The sequence below is a fragment of the Phaethon aethereus genome, assembly GCF_964289735.1.
Source record: "Phaethon aethereus genome assembly, chromosome: 3".
In the NCBI taxonomy this organism is placed as follows: Eukaryota; Metazoa; Chordata; class Aves; order Phaethontiformes; family Phaethontidae; genus Phaethon; species Phaethon aethereus.
In genome coordinates, this window is record NC_138576.1 from 128,264,320 (window position 1) to 128,279,467 (window position 15,148).

Sequence of the window (15,148 nt, forward strand, 5' to 3'; positions counted from 1 at the left end):
TTCAGCTGACATGGAAGCATACTTTGAATTGCATCAGTGCTACTCTTGTCAGTCCAGAGGTAGTATCCCAATGTGATACAAGGCGCTCCTCCAAAGAGTCTGGGCTGAACACACAGCCTCCACTTTTCTCCCTGTCTCCCTGTGGTTAAAAACTGGAAACTGAGCACAGAAATCTTCCTAGCACCACCATACCACAGAGCAACAGTTTAGTGAGTGAGTGTTACAAATATTACAATTGGAACAAAAAAGGGAATTTGAGAAACAAGCTGTTGCTGCCCAAAGTACCCATCTGTGATCTTTTAGGTAACCTAGCAATGCTTTATTTTATTTTAATTGGTCGACTCTCTAATAGGTAGAACCAGCTGTCTGTTGCTGTGCAGGCAAGACATCTTATCCCATTCTGCTCATTTCCTTCATAACATCCTTGTGTCAATCCATGTGTCCCATGTCTCTGAAGAAAACAGCTACCTTCTCCAGGCTGACTGTGCACTGAGGAAGAGGTTACTGTGATCCGGACAGGGGAGTTCCTGACCTTGATTTCAGTGCCCAGCTTTCTAGCATCTGGGTTCAGCAATTACAGATGAAAGTCCTTGTGAGTCCCTGGAACTCACACTCTGCAAGTGGGTAGTGCTTGCACAGTCTGATTACATATAGAGTGGTAAAAGACATTGGGATCTCTAGAAATTCAGCAGCTTCAAATTCAAGAAACCCTACAAGTATGTAGGGGTTAGAATTTTTCTGAGGATTGTAAATAAATTTATTTCAGGGACAAGAAGATGCTCTTCAAGATAAAAAAGCAAACAACAAAACCAACCCTCACAAGATTTATTTTTTTAATATAGCCAGGACAGTGTATTTTTCTCTCTGACTTATTTCTTGGAAACAGCTGAATCATTTCTTGCTGAAAAGCTCTCCAAAATTTTCAGCCAATGGCATGGAAAATTTTCATGCAAAGGTTTATAAGAAGCTGTAGTCAAGTTATTCTAACGGGAAGTGGCAGGCAGCTGTACAGTATGGAATTCTGTGAGCCCAGCATATAATACACATATATGAAAACATAACCTTAGTGTTAGATCGTCCAAGTGAATAGAACATGAAAGACACTTGTTCTGTTAAGGGAATGTAGATTTTTTTTTTAAAACAATTTAGTAATTTTTCACTGATAGTAACTGTGTTCGTGTGGGTAAGCAAGGCTAGCATATTAGATTTGCATCTACTATGGAAATCTGACCTCTTCTGTAAATCTGAGCAAGATAACAGATCTTTGATCTCATCTGGAGTGTAGAGTTTGTATATGCCTAGTGCTGTGGCTGGAAGTTTCTCTGTAACAGGCAACTGTTGCCATAAGTTGAGATTCCATATCGCATACTCAGTAAGTTTCTATATTACAAAGGTTGTGTAAATTGAATTACAGTAACACTACGTATGGATTCAGGGCCATCTTAATTTGCATAACAGTCTTACAAACAGTGTGCATACTGTACACTCACCAATTAGGCTTTCTTTTCAATCCGCTTGGTTGTTCATAAAAAGAGGGAAGGTTTTTCCTTTGGTGGTGGCGTTGCAAAGAAAAGCTGCTAATGAAGGAATGATGAATGGTCTGATTGTGTTGCTGTTTGTATAGTTTCACCTTCATTTGCATCAGTACCAGGCACAGATCCCAAGACTCATTTTTCAGTTTTCTGTGCTCCTCCTTTGGTGCCTGCCTGCACTAGAACCAACCAAGCAAGCACATTTATCTTTGCATCCCAGAATACAGAATAGGAATATTGCCCTTTTTGCATCACTGGGACCTACGCGTGGTGGCATGTGCACCTCTCCCCGAGCACACTTCCTGTCTGCAGTTGCAGGTTGATTTGGAAATCTGACACCAGCTGGAGGATGCACAACGCGTGCTGGGAGCTATGACTGTACTTTCCCCCAGCAATGCTTAATGCATCATCTCTAAGTATGTATCCATTTCCAGCTCCAAGGAATGGATCTCTTATTTAGTATCCTTTTCCAGCAGTTCCCAGTGTGTTTGGCACTCCCCCCGCCCCTCCAAAAGAGAAAGCACACAAACAGAGTGTCAAATGGCTTATGTGGCAACCCCCTAAATGATTCACATCAAAAGTCTGTCATTCTGCAGAGCAAACAGCAGAGCAATCCCTCTCTCCCTGTGGCAGCAAAAGAGTACACACAACCCACATTTGACAAGTGACTCTTCAGTTCTAGAGTTCTTTGGTTCTTCCTATTTTTCCTGTCATTTTGCAAATATATCAACTGCCAAAAAATAATGATTTTTCTTTTTAAAAAAGCAAAAAGAAAATGCAAGAATGTAGCGCTTTGTTTTCTGTATCTGTTCAGGGAACAAGCTTCATTTGATTGAATGCCAGGGAGAGGATAATGCAATCTCCCATTAGGCTTGTTTGCATCTTTTTCCAGGATGACAGTTTAAGTCTGCTGGCTACAGATGGCCTTTGACAACTGACAACACTTGCTGTTATGCTAGTGTATGACTTCATCTGTGTGACACTGCATGTGACTGCAGCCTGCTTCCTCTTTTGCTTGCAGAAGCTGCTTTCCATTTCGGTAGCACCAGAATAGCAGAGGTTTCCTCTCCATAAAAGAACCAGAAGCCTAAAACTGCACTGCTGCTTATGCTAGAAGACACTGGGAGCTGGAGAAAAAAAGTATTGTTGGAATCTGTTTGTTTGGGGTTTTAACCACCAAGTCTGAAGTTAACTTGGCCAAATTTGGTAAAGCATCTTTACAGCTTAATACTTTTTTGAGTCAACAGTTGCCAATTCTGTTAAGGTCCACCTGGCCATTTAATAGTTTCTGTAATATCTATCCCCCATGCACCAGGGTGCTTCCCAAGTAAAGAAACACTAGGCTTTGCAGAGCTATCTTTTTCTGGTGCAAAGCCTGTGGAGCTGTGCTGGAATTTGCAGAAGCAGTTTTTGTCTCCTCTGAGTCTTGGCAACCTCAGGGAATGCTACAACTTGCATGAATGAATTCATCTATCATCTAGCAGTGACTGGAGTAGGTTGAACTCATTCCCATTCTGCCTTTTGCTTCAAAAGCAGGGGAAAAAAGTAAGTTTTATATTCTAGACTTTTCTTTTTACCACCTTGGAACAGGGCTTACAGTTTGCTTTATGGTTGGTAGCTATTATCTTTTCTGAATTTTTATTATAACTGTTTGATCTAAACATGATCCTAGGGCCTATTCCAAGACAGCTAACTTAATATTGGCTTAAAAAAGCACCAATAGTTCATCTTTTCCTCACCATTTTTTCCTGTTTATTGTTCTAGGCAAATAGAGAACGGAGATACACATACAATGGCATGGCTCAAAGGCAGTGCATATGCATTCTATCAAATTAGTCCATCATAGGCCTGGACTGGGGATGAAGTTTAGCAAGTATTAGGCCTCACAACGGAAGATGATAGCCAAAAAATTAAATGCTGTAGAGGAGCAAAACTCCAATCCTAACAGAACGTAACAGTGGTATTATCAGTCAGCACCTGAATTGCAGCTTGCTCTAGCAGACATGGAAATACTTTGAATGCCAGGCACATGGCCTCTGAGTCCTGGGACTCATAGAGTGCAGAAGGGACCATGAGTCTTCCCACTTCTAGGAAGTTCTGTGTTCTGTCTTGGAAGAGGGGGTCTAACTGGTTGTGGGAGAAGGAAATACTGGCTTGCAGGGGTAAATCAGTGTGCCCAGCTGGAGCAAGGCTCGATTGGTAGAGACGAAGATATTAGGAGTTGTATTTTTCATTCTTTTTTATTTTTAATGGAATTACAGGAAGCCTCCTCTGAACTGTATGGTACAAGCATTTCAAAGTCTACGTATTAGTCATTCAGTTTTTGCAAAATGATGTGTTTTTTTTTTAATATCCAGGGAACAATGAAGAGTATATATAATAATCTCCATTTGTTCAAAGATCACATTTGAAAGATGATCCTGTCTTCACCTTGCAGTCACAGTCCTGTGAAAATGCCACTGTTATGAGTCTGTGAACCATGCTAAAGAATAGGAAAATGAATGTGCTTATCTGAAAATTTATTTTCTTTGTCTGACAATGTCCTTGAGTCTGGCGTACTGTCAAAAACAGTGGACAGCCTAGGAGAGAAATAAAAATTAACATCCCAAGGTTTGTACTTGGTATTAGTAAGGAAGACCCTGCTTCTGCAGAGCATGAGGAAATTTCATAACAATTGCAGAAGCCAGTTTATTAAAATAAAATTGAACTATCCTGGAAGTAAATTGCCTCAATTAGAGGAAGAAGTATTGGAAACTTCTGAGAAGTTGATTCTGGCTTCATAGTGTAAGCAGGCTGAATTAGCCCTTGTCTGATGAATGAGTCACAGACCTATTCTGTGACTCTCTTTACAAGATAACTTCTTCAAGTATTACTAGTAAAATGTTATATTCCCCACACCCTGCTAAGAAAGAGTGGGACAGAATGCTGCAGATTTAAAACTTTGACACTTATTCCATCTGGTCATATGGTAATTTAAGAGATGACAAAATAGAGGAATGATACTGACAAAAAGAATTTCTATCCCAGTTTAAGTCATGTGGCAGACAGGTTAGGTGAACAATCAGGGTGACATCCAGCATGTTGAATGTGCTGAGTTATAGTTCCTGTAACTGTTCTGAAATCCATCACCTCCTCTATCAGGCAGAGTGTGAAGGGATCTATCAGATCCCTTCAAGCTGGCAGGCATGTGGCTAGCTAAATGTCATCTCTGTTGTGATGCTCAAACCACCCTCTTCACAGACTTAGCTACCAAAATGTTAGTAGTATTTCTATAGAGTCTCCTAATGCACCTCCTCTTCCGAAAGATCTTGGATCATAAAAATTGATTGCTTCTTGTGCCTTTGATCCTTGTGACTGTGGATGAATCTGACTGCTTTTGAGACTTAAGAACATGTTAATTTTCCCCTTGTTTTGCCTGATCTTTATCTAGTGACTGTGAAGTTGAGCCCTTGGAAAGGGCAGAGAAGAATAGCAGCTGCTTGGCTGTGAGAAATCACTTTGGCTGGCAGTTTGTGAAAGAACACAGTCTGTTGACTGGTAGCGATATAAATATTCAGGACTGGATTGACAGTATGCAGGACATAAGCCTGCTGGCAATAGTGAAATTGAGACATGACTTCTTTCCTTCTTTTGTACTCCTTTTGTGAAGGCACGAAGGGTGTCCAGCAACAAGTTTCTTTCCTTCCCCAAGATAGGCTGTTAGAGGACAAATCGAACTGAGCGGCGAGGAATTATTGGTATTGTTTTCCACTTGGTTTCAACTTCTGCAAACAAAGCTAGAGCTGGTAAGTGAATTTGGTTTAGATAGCTTGCTGGACCCTCCCAAAAGTGCTGAGTCTCAAGGCTGCTCTTGCTTCTCCTAGGCTGAAGGGGGACTGCATAAGTGACAGAGAGCACTTTGGTGTTGGCTACGTTGGGCCTTTTTTTTTTTTTTTGCAGCTCACCTCATTGCCTATCAGTTTGAGGCTTGATGCAAAAGATAATTAATTTCAGTGATGGTGAAGAAGCAGCTCTCGGTGACAGGGGCCTGCATTTAAAAGCTAATTAATATGGTGACATCAGTACTGAGGAATGTTATTTGCAGTCAAATGTGGCCAAAGAGACCAATGGTTCTATTCCAAGACATAACCATTAAGAAAAAAGAGCTTTAAATGGCTTTCTAGTATGCATATTTCCAGAATGTTAGAACTGATGATTAGAGCCCTTTTAAACTTATCTGCTCTTGGGTCAGGTGAAACTAGTGTGATTATTCAGAAGCACTCATAATATCCAGGTGGAATGAATATTAGAGCTAAGCTAAGAAGCTGCAATTCTGCATATCAGCAGACCTAAAACTACATCAGATTTTCCCAATAATATAGAATAGGACCTAGATCTGTTTATTTGTATTGTGTAGTTGCATGTGAAGCACAACCATTTAATCTATGTACTTACATTTATGCCCTTTATCTCCCCTTTTCTTTTTGGGCATTTTTGTGTATGCGGCAGGAGCGCATCTGAGATGAGCTCTGAAATTTGTTGAGTAATCTGTAGGCAAAAAGCATGGTAGGGGAAATGCATGAAAGGAAAACTACCAGAATGTGAAAGGAAACCAAGACTGACTTTTTGCTTTGTTCTTACTGACACATGCTGTTTCTACTTCACATTCTTATGTTGCTGAGGAACCCTGTCATCTGCAAACAAAAACAGCTCATGCAGTATAGAGCTGAGTGTGTGCAGAATGTAAAGCGGGAGATTATCTGTAGTCAGCCTACAAGAGCTTGCCACATTACTTCCATGCACACAAAAAGTTATTTACTTTTTGGCACCAGATTTACCACCCTGAGAGGCAACCTGTCTTCAGTTGATCTATTTTATGTCAGGAAGTTTTTCTGAAGACTTGACTCCCATATTCTTAAGTAGTAAATAAAAAGCTAGCGTTAAGTTATGAATTATGTTCCACAGCATCAGTCAGTATTGTATTAAAATTACAGCATGTAGGATTACTGCTACATTATAGAGCCTTTTAACCAGGAACACCTGATTCAGGGTTACTGAATATTTCTCCATACCCTTAAAAAGACAAGTACTTTTAGTGCTAGATTTAGTAAAGTCTTGCAGAATGTTTCTAGTTAATATTTTACTGAGAATAGAATTTGATCCTGTAGTGTCTTCAACATTTTGTCTTCCGTTCCATTTTCGTGTGTCCTGTCATCCCTTTATTAACTCTCAGGATGAAAAAAAAGAGGCTTAGATGTGGATTCCTTTCTGAGCTCTTCACCAGCATTTACCCAGTAAGGGGCAAGTCTGTCCTTGGATTTTTAGAAGTGTAGCCCTAACTAGGAAATGCTAAGACTGCAGGGTTATTTCTGAAATAAAAATTTGGTCCCAGTGGTGAAATAACAGAATACTTTCTCAGCCAAAAGCTGCTTAGTCAGACAACCTGAGAGTAATGGGCTGGCTCTATTTGTATTGCTGCAGTGACACATTGCAAGACTCAAACCAAGAGGGCACAGCTGGCTCAAGATCTCTAATCGAAGATATTCACGGTAATGAAGCACTGTTAACAGTAAGCTGGTGGTAGGCAGATGGCAGTGCACAGACTGCTGTGGGGGGTCTCCTCACATTCAAATTTCTCATTATATCTGCAGGGGTCTTCTGTCCTTAACAGGGGACTTGTAGCTGGGTTTAATGGGCTCTGACTAATGACAAAAAAGGAAAAAAGATGAAGAATTAGATCCTTTGTGATTTTCCTTTCTTTCTTTCACCCATCCTTGACAGGCTGTAAATGGATTTTCTGTAGCTGCTACGTTTCACCGGGAAAATCAGCATGGTATTTTTTTAGATGATTGGTCATTATCTGTAGGGTTTGTGCTCAGCTCTTGCGCTGTGACGGTGCGAGACCAAGAGGTAACAAGGAGACCTTTCAGTTACCAAGTGAGAATTCCAACTGGGGTGTCTACGGGGAAAAATTGCCCCAATGCTGGTCACCCCCAAGGCAGTAACAAGACATGGATAGCCTCATTGCTTGTGACCTACCAGGCTCTGGACACTTAGTTCCTGCAACCATCATCACTACCTGGCTCCTCTTTAAGCAGCTACAACTGTGCACACTCAAACATGCTGTGTAAACATTGTGGAGAGAGACTGCAAATCCTCACATTTTCTACATTGTTTTAGACCACCCTCAGCATTTTTAGAAGGCTTCAGATTTCCAGATATTCATGATCTAGAAGATGTATAACAAACAGCTTTTTTGTTGGTAAGGTTAAGAAATGTAAAATTTCAGTTTATCCTTCAGGCTTAGCAAGTAATTCTAGCTTCAAGGAAAACTCTGCGGAGTAAGTTCCCTGATGTCCTATGTTTCCACTCTGTTTGCAGACAGCTTGGCGTACACAATGTCACAGTGTTTGTAGGAAATGTGTTGGGTCAATATTTCACTTTTGAAGTCTTGAAAAAGAGTAAGTTTTATGAGCTGAGGATACTGCTGTCGGGGGGAAAAAAAAAGAAACCTTTATAATTCAATTAGAAAAAAATACTGTCTGTATTGATGGTAAGTCCTTACTTTGGTGAGGCTGTAAGGCCTGCTATAAGGTGGGAAAGGAAAACCTTTTTAATACAGGCAAGCTTTTTTCAAAGGTGAAGACCCTGAGAAGTCGTGGGCTTTTTACAAAGTATATGGAGTCGCCAAGAAGATGCAGCCATCAACTTCTTCCAAAAGCTGAACTTCCTCCAAAAGCCCAGCATGGTTATGCCGCTACACTGTGGTGGAAGACAGAATGTAGAGGTTATTTAATTGGGGATTCCTACCAGGGCATCTGTTGGAAAAAAATTGCCCCAGTGCTGGTTTTAAAAATGTGCTTTGACAGATGAAACCATGTGAAGGACAATGGGGGATGGAAAAGAGAAACCTATTTTCACAGAAAGGTTAGTATACAGGCAATTTAGGCTACAGTTTTTGGCTTAATACACCTGAAATATTTGGGAGAAGTTTACATGACATGTTTCTTAGAGCTGAGTGCCATCCTGGTGTGTGAAATTTTTTCAACAAAAACCATTAAATTTGTTAATAGTCTGTCATAAGCTTATTGTCAGTTTGAAGCTCAAGCCAAAGAAATATGTTTTGTTTTGTGAGGAGATGATTAACTCTGAGCACGCTGCAAGTGAGAGTTTCTCCTGACCAAAACTTGAAGTGGCGCAACACCGATCAGCTACTTGGACTCTCACAGGTGTGTAAAATTTTAAAAAGGAGCTATTATAGAAAGCTGATCTGTGGTTTGCCCATGTTGCAAAGGCATTACACAGGCTGGTTGAGAAAGAAAAGTAATTTCAGCACTCTGCAGAGCATGACGTAGTATTTTCAGAGCTGAAAAAAGCTTCCTATGACTTCTTCTTCCTTGGCTTACACTTATATATCCTTTTTTGAAAGGATTCAAATGCTAATGCTTATGGTTTGAAGACTTCATTGGTCTAAGAACATAAATGTTGGCAGCCTACATAGAATGAGTGACATGTAAAAGTTTATGTAGTATGGAGAGTTCTTATCTAATCATGAAGACACAAGTATTTATAGATCGCACAATGGCTTAAGTGGCCTGTAAAATAACAAAATCTGTAAATACCTATTGTTTGGAAGTGGTCTTCTACAGCACTTGCTTTCAATAGGTAGGCCACACTTGATGGAAAGCATCAAACAGCTCTGAGCTGTCATTCTTCCCTGCCTTCCTTCCCTTTTCCACCAAGCTGTATCTATATGCACAGAGCAGTATGACTTTTCGTTATCTTGGCACTGAAATAAGAAATCCACAGCCTTAAAATAAACAATAAATTGATGTGGTTTAACTAGGTAACATATGGAGATAAATTTTATGTTTACAAAGAAAGTAGTAGTAGTAGTAGATAGAAAATGAATTCTGCTGTTTACTACTCTCAAAGTAAGCCAGAAAGAACAGTAAAGCGTATCATAGTTTAGAATAGTGCCTTGTATAGTTCTGTAAGATGGGAAAGTCAAGCTATGAAGATTTAATGTCCGTTGAACTCAGTGGAAGGATTCTCTAAGGAGTTGCGGTAGTCTGGAGTGTATGTCTGTGGGGGCAAGATTTGCTGTCACCTCAAAGCTGTATGACCTCTTTACTATCCAGCAATGAATTTTATCACTAATTCCCCAAATAAAAAAATAGAATTATGTTTTGGTTTAAAAACCGTAAAAAGATTAGAAGGTGTTTGAAGGAGACAAGCATAGAAAGATGGAAATAGCTATAGAGGAAAAGAGGAAGATGATGTGGGCCAAAGGGAATGAAGGCAAAGAGTCTTGAAATGAGGTCAGAAGTTGCTTTTAAAAGGTTTTCATTTTGAGGATTTGGATGTATGATTTTAAAAAAGAATTTGACTCCTGTGTAAAGAAAAGAAACAAAAAGAAGGCAGAAGTATTTAGTAAGTCATGGCTAGGGGTTGGCTATTGTTCCTTTCCCAAAGGAACTTATTTGGACTTTTTGTTTTATTGTGGGAAGTTGCCAAGCATACTTTGAACTCAGCATTGATGTAGCAAAGAAAGTTTGAGCTAGCAGAGTAGACCGCATCCTCAGAAAATGTAATGACTCAGAGTGACAGCAGCAGAAATGCCTCCCAGTGAGGATCAGAGTTACTCAGCATTATTGTCTGACTGGGCTAAAGCAGTTCCCTGACACCATTTTCAGAGATGTGCTGGCGAAAGCTCAAACTGGAGAAGGCTCTGCTGGGACTGTCAAAGGGAAGAATGGTTTGTGAGGTCATATATAATATAGCTGACTGAAAGATGATAACACATTCCAGTTTGGGGGTATTTCTTTTTAAAGCTGTTGTGTGATGTCTGCCCAATAATAGGAGAGAAATGAAGAGGCTGTTCCAGGCTCACTCTTCTGGACTTTGCTGTATTTTCATTTACAGTTAGTAATTCTGCTTCTCCACAAGAAACAAGCATAATAACATGGGCAAGCATAAAAATATAGAAAAATCCTGAAGGCAGTTGTGGTCAATTGCCCTAAATTACACAGGTTAATTAACATAATTGAGGTTTGCTGGTTTATTGTAGCTGAAATAAGTACAGTGTGTAGCACAATTGTAATGTACCTTCAATTAACAGAAAATTAGAAACACTTGTAATTGTTAGTATATCTGGTAAATAACTGTAATAGACTCAATCATTTCTATTTGAACTCCATCTGTGAGAAGCAGTGGCAAATTTTCTGAATCAGATATGTAAAATGACTGTGAATAGCTTTTGTTCAGCCATGAAATGAGACATTTGAACATGGTAGATCACCCAGCACTTTGATAACATGAAATAATGAAGTGGTAAAATGCTCTTAGTACCTTACAAATTGGTTATGATGGAAGTAAATTACCGTGGTTGAAAATTGCTTAATGGACAACTTAGGATGGGTTTCATTTGCTTGGGAGGTTATTGAGATGTTTATCGTATTGTACAGACGAGAGTTTTGGTCAAAAACTTTGGAAAAAAACCAATGCTTATCAGAATCCTTATTGATGTAGCCTTGATGCTGTGTAATAGCGTAGTCCAGTTTGAACTTGAAAACTGCATTTCCAGCACTGAAACAATTCTGCAGCTTGGGTGACTCTTAAGAAACTAAGCAATTCTCACCTCTGACCTGTCATATTGCAATGTTGGCATTCAGTGTAATGCCACAATGCTTGGGGGAAAAAAAAAAAAACAAAACAAAACACCGAAAAAACCCCTAAACCAAAAAAGTCTCCATGACAGCTTACATTAACTGAAGAATTAACTCACTGTTGTTAGCCTTCCTGAGTGAAATCTGTGTGTACAACCATTGTTAATATAAACGCTCCTTAATAAGAGCTCTCTGCCTCTCTGTGTCAGCTTCCACCATGGGGAGAGTTCAAAAGGAAGGAGAATATCCACTGGGAGCCTTTGGAGAGCAGGGAGACTGTCCAGGGACTTACTGTCTAGGGAGACTATCTTTCAATCAGGTTTGTCTATTGGAAAGGTATTTCCAGTGGCTGGCAACAGGTTTTCCTTTTTTTTTTTTTTTCCCCCCCAATGAATATAAACAATTTGTACTTCCAACAGGGAGCCCACATACAATTTGCTATTTTTTAGGCCAAGCCATAATTGGAGGGGCGGGGGGGGGGGGGGCACGGGGCAGGTTCAGGTACATAGACTACATACACAGGCTAAACAAAGGAGACAACAAACAGTGCCAGAAGAGCAAGATTAAAGTTCCTGAAACAAAAATCAGTCTTTTTCAGACAGGCTTTAATTGGGGAGAAATGGGGGGAGAGAAAGAAAAGAAAAGAATGATTGATACAGTGCGGAGAAGAAAAAGAATAATTTTAGTCATGTCGGTGAAAATACTTTTTTTCCAAATAGAAAATATTCAGTTTACCTGCTGGCTGCTCCCTTTGGTACTTTCACTTTTGATGGCAGTACTTTCACTGATCATTTCTACAGTTGGACATTCCTCATTTGTTCTTTCTGTCTAGAGAGAATTACTGAATATCTTACAGTTCTGGTGGTTGCTGTCCAGGTTAAAAGTGGGAAAGCAATAGTTACTGAATTGTTAATTTTATTTGGTCAGAATTCAGTGAAATAATTCTCTGCTTAACCCACTGCTTGATATTTTTTATGCTTGAAAAATAGTTTGAATTGAAGGATTATATCATGCAGTGTGCATGACTGCTGTCACTCAAGTCCCTGTTAAAGGTTTTTAACCATCCACCTTCTGTTCCTCCTTAACATAACAAATATTAAACAAGATTTGGAAAAGCCTGAGGTTGTGATATCTTTCAATTATACTTGGATTTCTGGTATCGTACTGGGGCTAATTCTACAGTCTCCTGGAGCTGTACACAAATAATGGGAGCAGGCATTTCAGCGAGTTCTCAGGGTTAATTTCTGAAATTCAGGTCCTCTCTTTGGAGCTAGTTCTTAAGCAACACAGGCTTATTTCCATGAGTAAAATTCACATGTACAGGTGAGGCTTGTTTAGTATTTTTGGCTTCTGTGTAAACATGAAGCAATGTAAATCAAACTAGACTGTAAATATTTTTCATTGCTGTTGCAGTTTTGTTGCTTCAGTACACAAACAGTGAAATACAATTTAGGGGAGGCTAGAAACTTAATAATAAGACTTATTGAAATATTTACCAGTGCAAAGGCCCAATCTTGATATCTTTGTAATGATGTAAATTACTAAAGCCTAATGTAAGTATCTGCTAGATGTGTGAGGCCTGGAAATAAATTGTTTTATTTGGCATAAGTTGTTTCATAAAAATTTAATAGAGATGGCTGCCTAATGGCCTGGTTTATCCTGTGTGTATTAAAGACAACTGCAGTAGTTTTGTACTGACTGGTATCATCTTTTTGGATGAAGTCTGCAACATTTATACACATGAATTATTTTATTTATGTGAATACTTTTATTGAACTCACGCATGTAAATATTTTCAGCGTGGAGCCTTCGTTAGTGTAAATTCTTCAGAGAGGCTATTATAATGCCTAATTTTTGCCTCTATTGTAGCAGAAATGATAATTTAAACACATATCAGAAATAGATTTGTAAAAACTTCACTGGCAAATACCCTTTCTAAAATGTGTTTTGAGAAAAGACATATCACAAACCATTAAAAAGAAATTTAGAGGAGTGTAAGAACATTGGATTTATGTATGTTGGGAGACAAAACTTAATGTTTTCAGATAACTTGTCTGCGTAATCATGCTACATGTATTTAGGAAAATGGATTTTTTTTTTTTAACTGACATTTGAAAAGAAATTTGCTGTAAAGGTTGTGGGCCAAATAAAATCTGGTATCAGTGTTTCCAATCCAATCAGTGTTGATTTCAATTGAACTGTGTATGGTAAATCATATTTGGAACACTTGACTATCAACAATTTGTTACTCTTTTTTTGCAAAAGGTCAAATTTAAGTCTAGTTGTGATCAAGCAAATTTCTACTGAGGTTACAGTCATACCAACTAATTTCAGACCATGTCAGCCACTGACCCAGTTTTTTTATATAATGGAATACTTAAAGGAGTAGATTTTGGTCTTTCTGTGGATGCATGGGGATACTCAGATATATTCTGCCATTGACCAAAAATCTTGGGCCATACCTTCCATGTTAGTTAAATATATCTGGATGAAGTTATAAAGTCAGACTAGTACTTTACACTGCTGAATAAGTGACACCAATGTAGTAATCGAAATGTGTTTGGTTGCCTAGGATTTCCTGCTGCAACACCTGTCTTACTGAAATCTTTCCTAATACAGAGAAAAACTGCTGATTCAGGTAAGAACATTGATTTCCCCGACCCACCCCCCCCCCAGCCACCAAACCATTGAAGTGTAGGCATTCAGAGACATGCTTCAAGTCTTGTAATTCCTATTTTCTAACTGTGCTGTGTAGTGTAAAGGGCTTCAGAAGCATCTTTCTGTGCCAGGATGGAGTTTGCTTTGCATGCCTCGCTTTATTAAACGCGAGAAGCACACCAGCGCTAGAAATGCCTGGCTGACAAGCTGATGCACTTTTTATCTACTTTGGAGCCTGACTGACATCTTTGAACACTGTTGTATCTAAACAGCTTGAATATGTGACCTCATTCCTTAAATACCATCACTTGAACAGCTCTTGTTGCTAAAATAAAAGCAGTGTTGATTCTCTGTTGTGAAAACTCCTACAGACCCTCTGACAAGTGCAAATTAAACCACACCTTCTTTTACTATGATAAAAATGATCACTTATTTGTAGCAATTACACTGTACCTGTAGCAGCAGTTACAGGGAAGGTATTGCTTGCAGTTTTTATCACATTTGCTTTATGTTAACCTGTGACTGTCACAGAAAGCTCTGGCACGTGGAATAAGGCTAGGAAACAGACCTCAAGGAAAGTGATCCCAGAAAGGTAAAGTGGCTGAATAATTTTGTTTTCTTATGCTGACAAGTAGTTTGTTAACTACTCCCTAAACTGAGGGAAAATTGGAGGTCAGCCAAACTTTCCAGTACCATGAAAAGAGGCCAGTATCAACTTTCTCATTTTATTCTGTCTTTTAATGCTCAGAAATAAGCCTTCTGCAGTTCAGGCCTGTGTCAGTACTTAATGTTAAGTATAACCAGGATTTTAAAAACACAAGCTATGCCCTCCATTCAAACACAACTATGTGTTTCCCTGGAAATGATGTTTGTAAGTTTTCGTCCCAAGAGGTGATATTTGGAAAAGCTGAACTTTTATTGGGAAGCTGAAGTATGGACTAGTTAAAAAGGAGCTTAAAATTTTTATCTATGAAAACCATTTTTGTGAGAGGACTGATGTGCAAATTCCCTGCAAAGTAGATAAAAAAGAAAAAAATACTCTTATTTTAGTGGACATATTTACTGACTTATGTTTAAACAGTCTTTTCAGTTAGTTTGAGTTTGGTTCTTAAAATAGTATTTTGAAATGCAGTTGTGACTACATATTTGCATACAATTGTTTTGCAGGTGCATTTATGACTATAGATGCAAACTCTGTTACTTGTTAAGTTTTGTTACTATTGGCAGTATTGAGACAAGTGCCATAAAGGCCAAAGGGGTCATAGGGCAGAAAAGATATTCAGGTAACTGCTGCACCTTTGACATAATCTA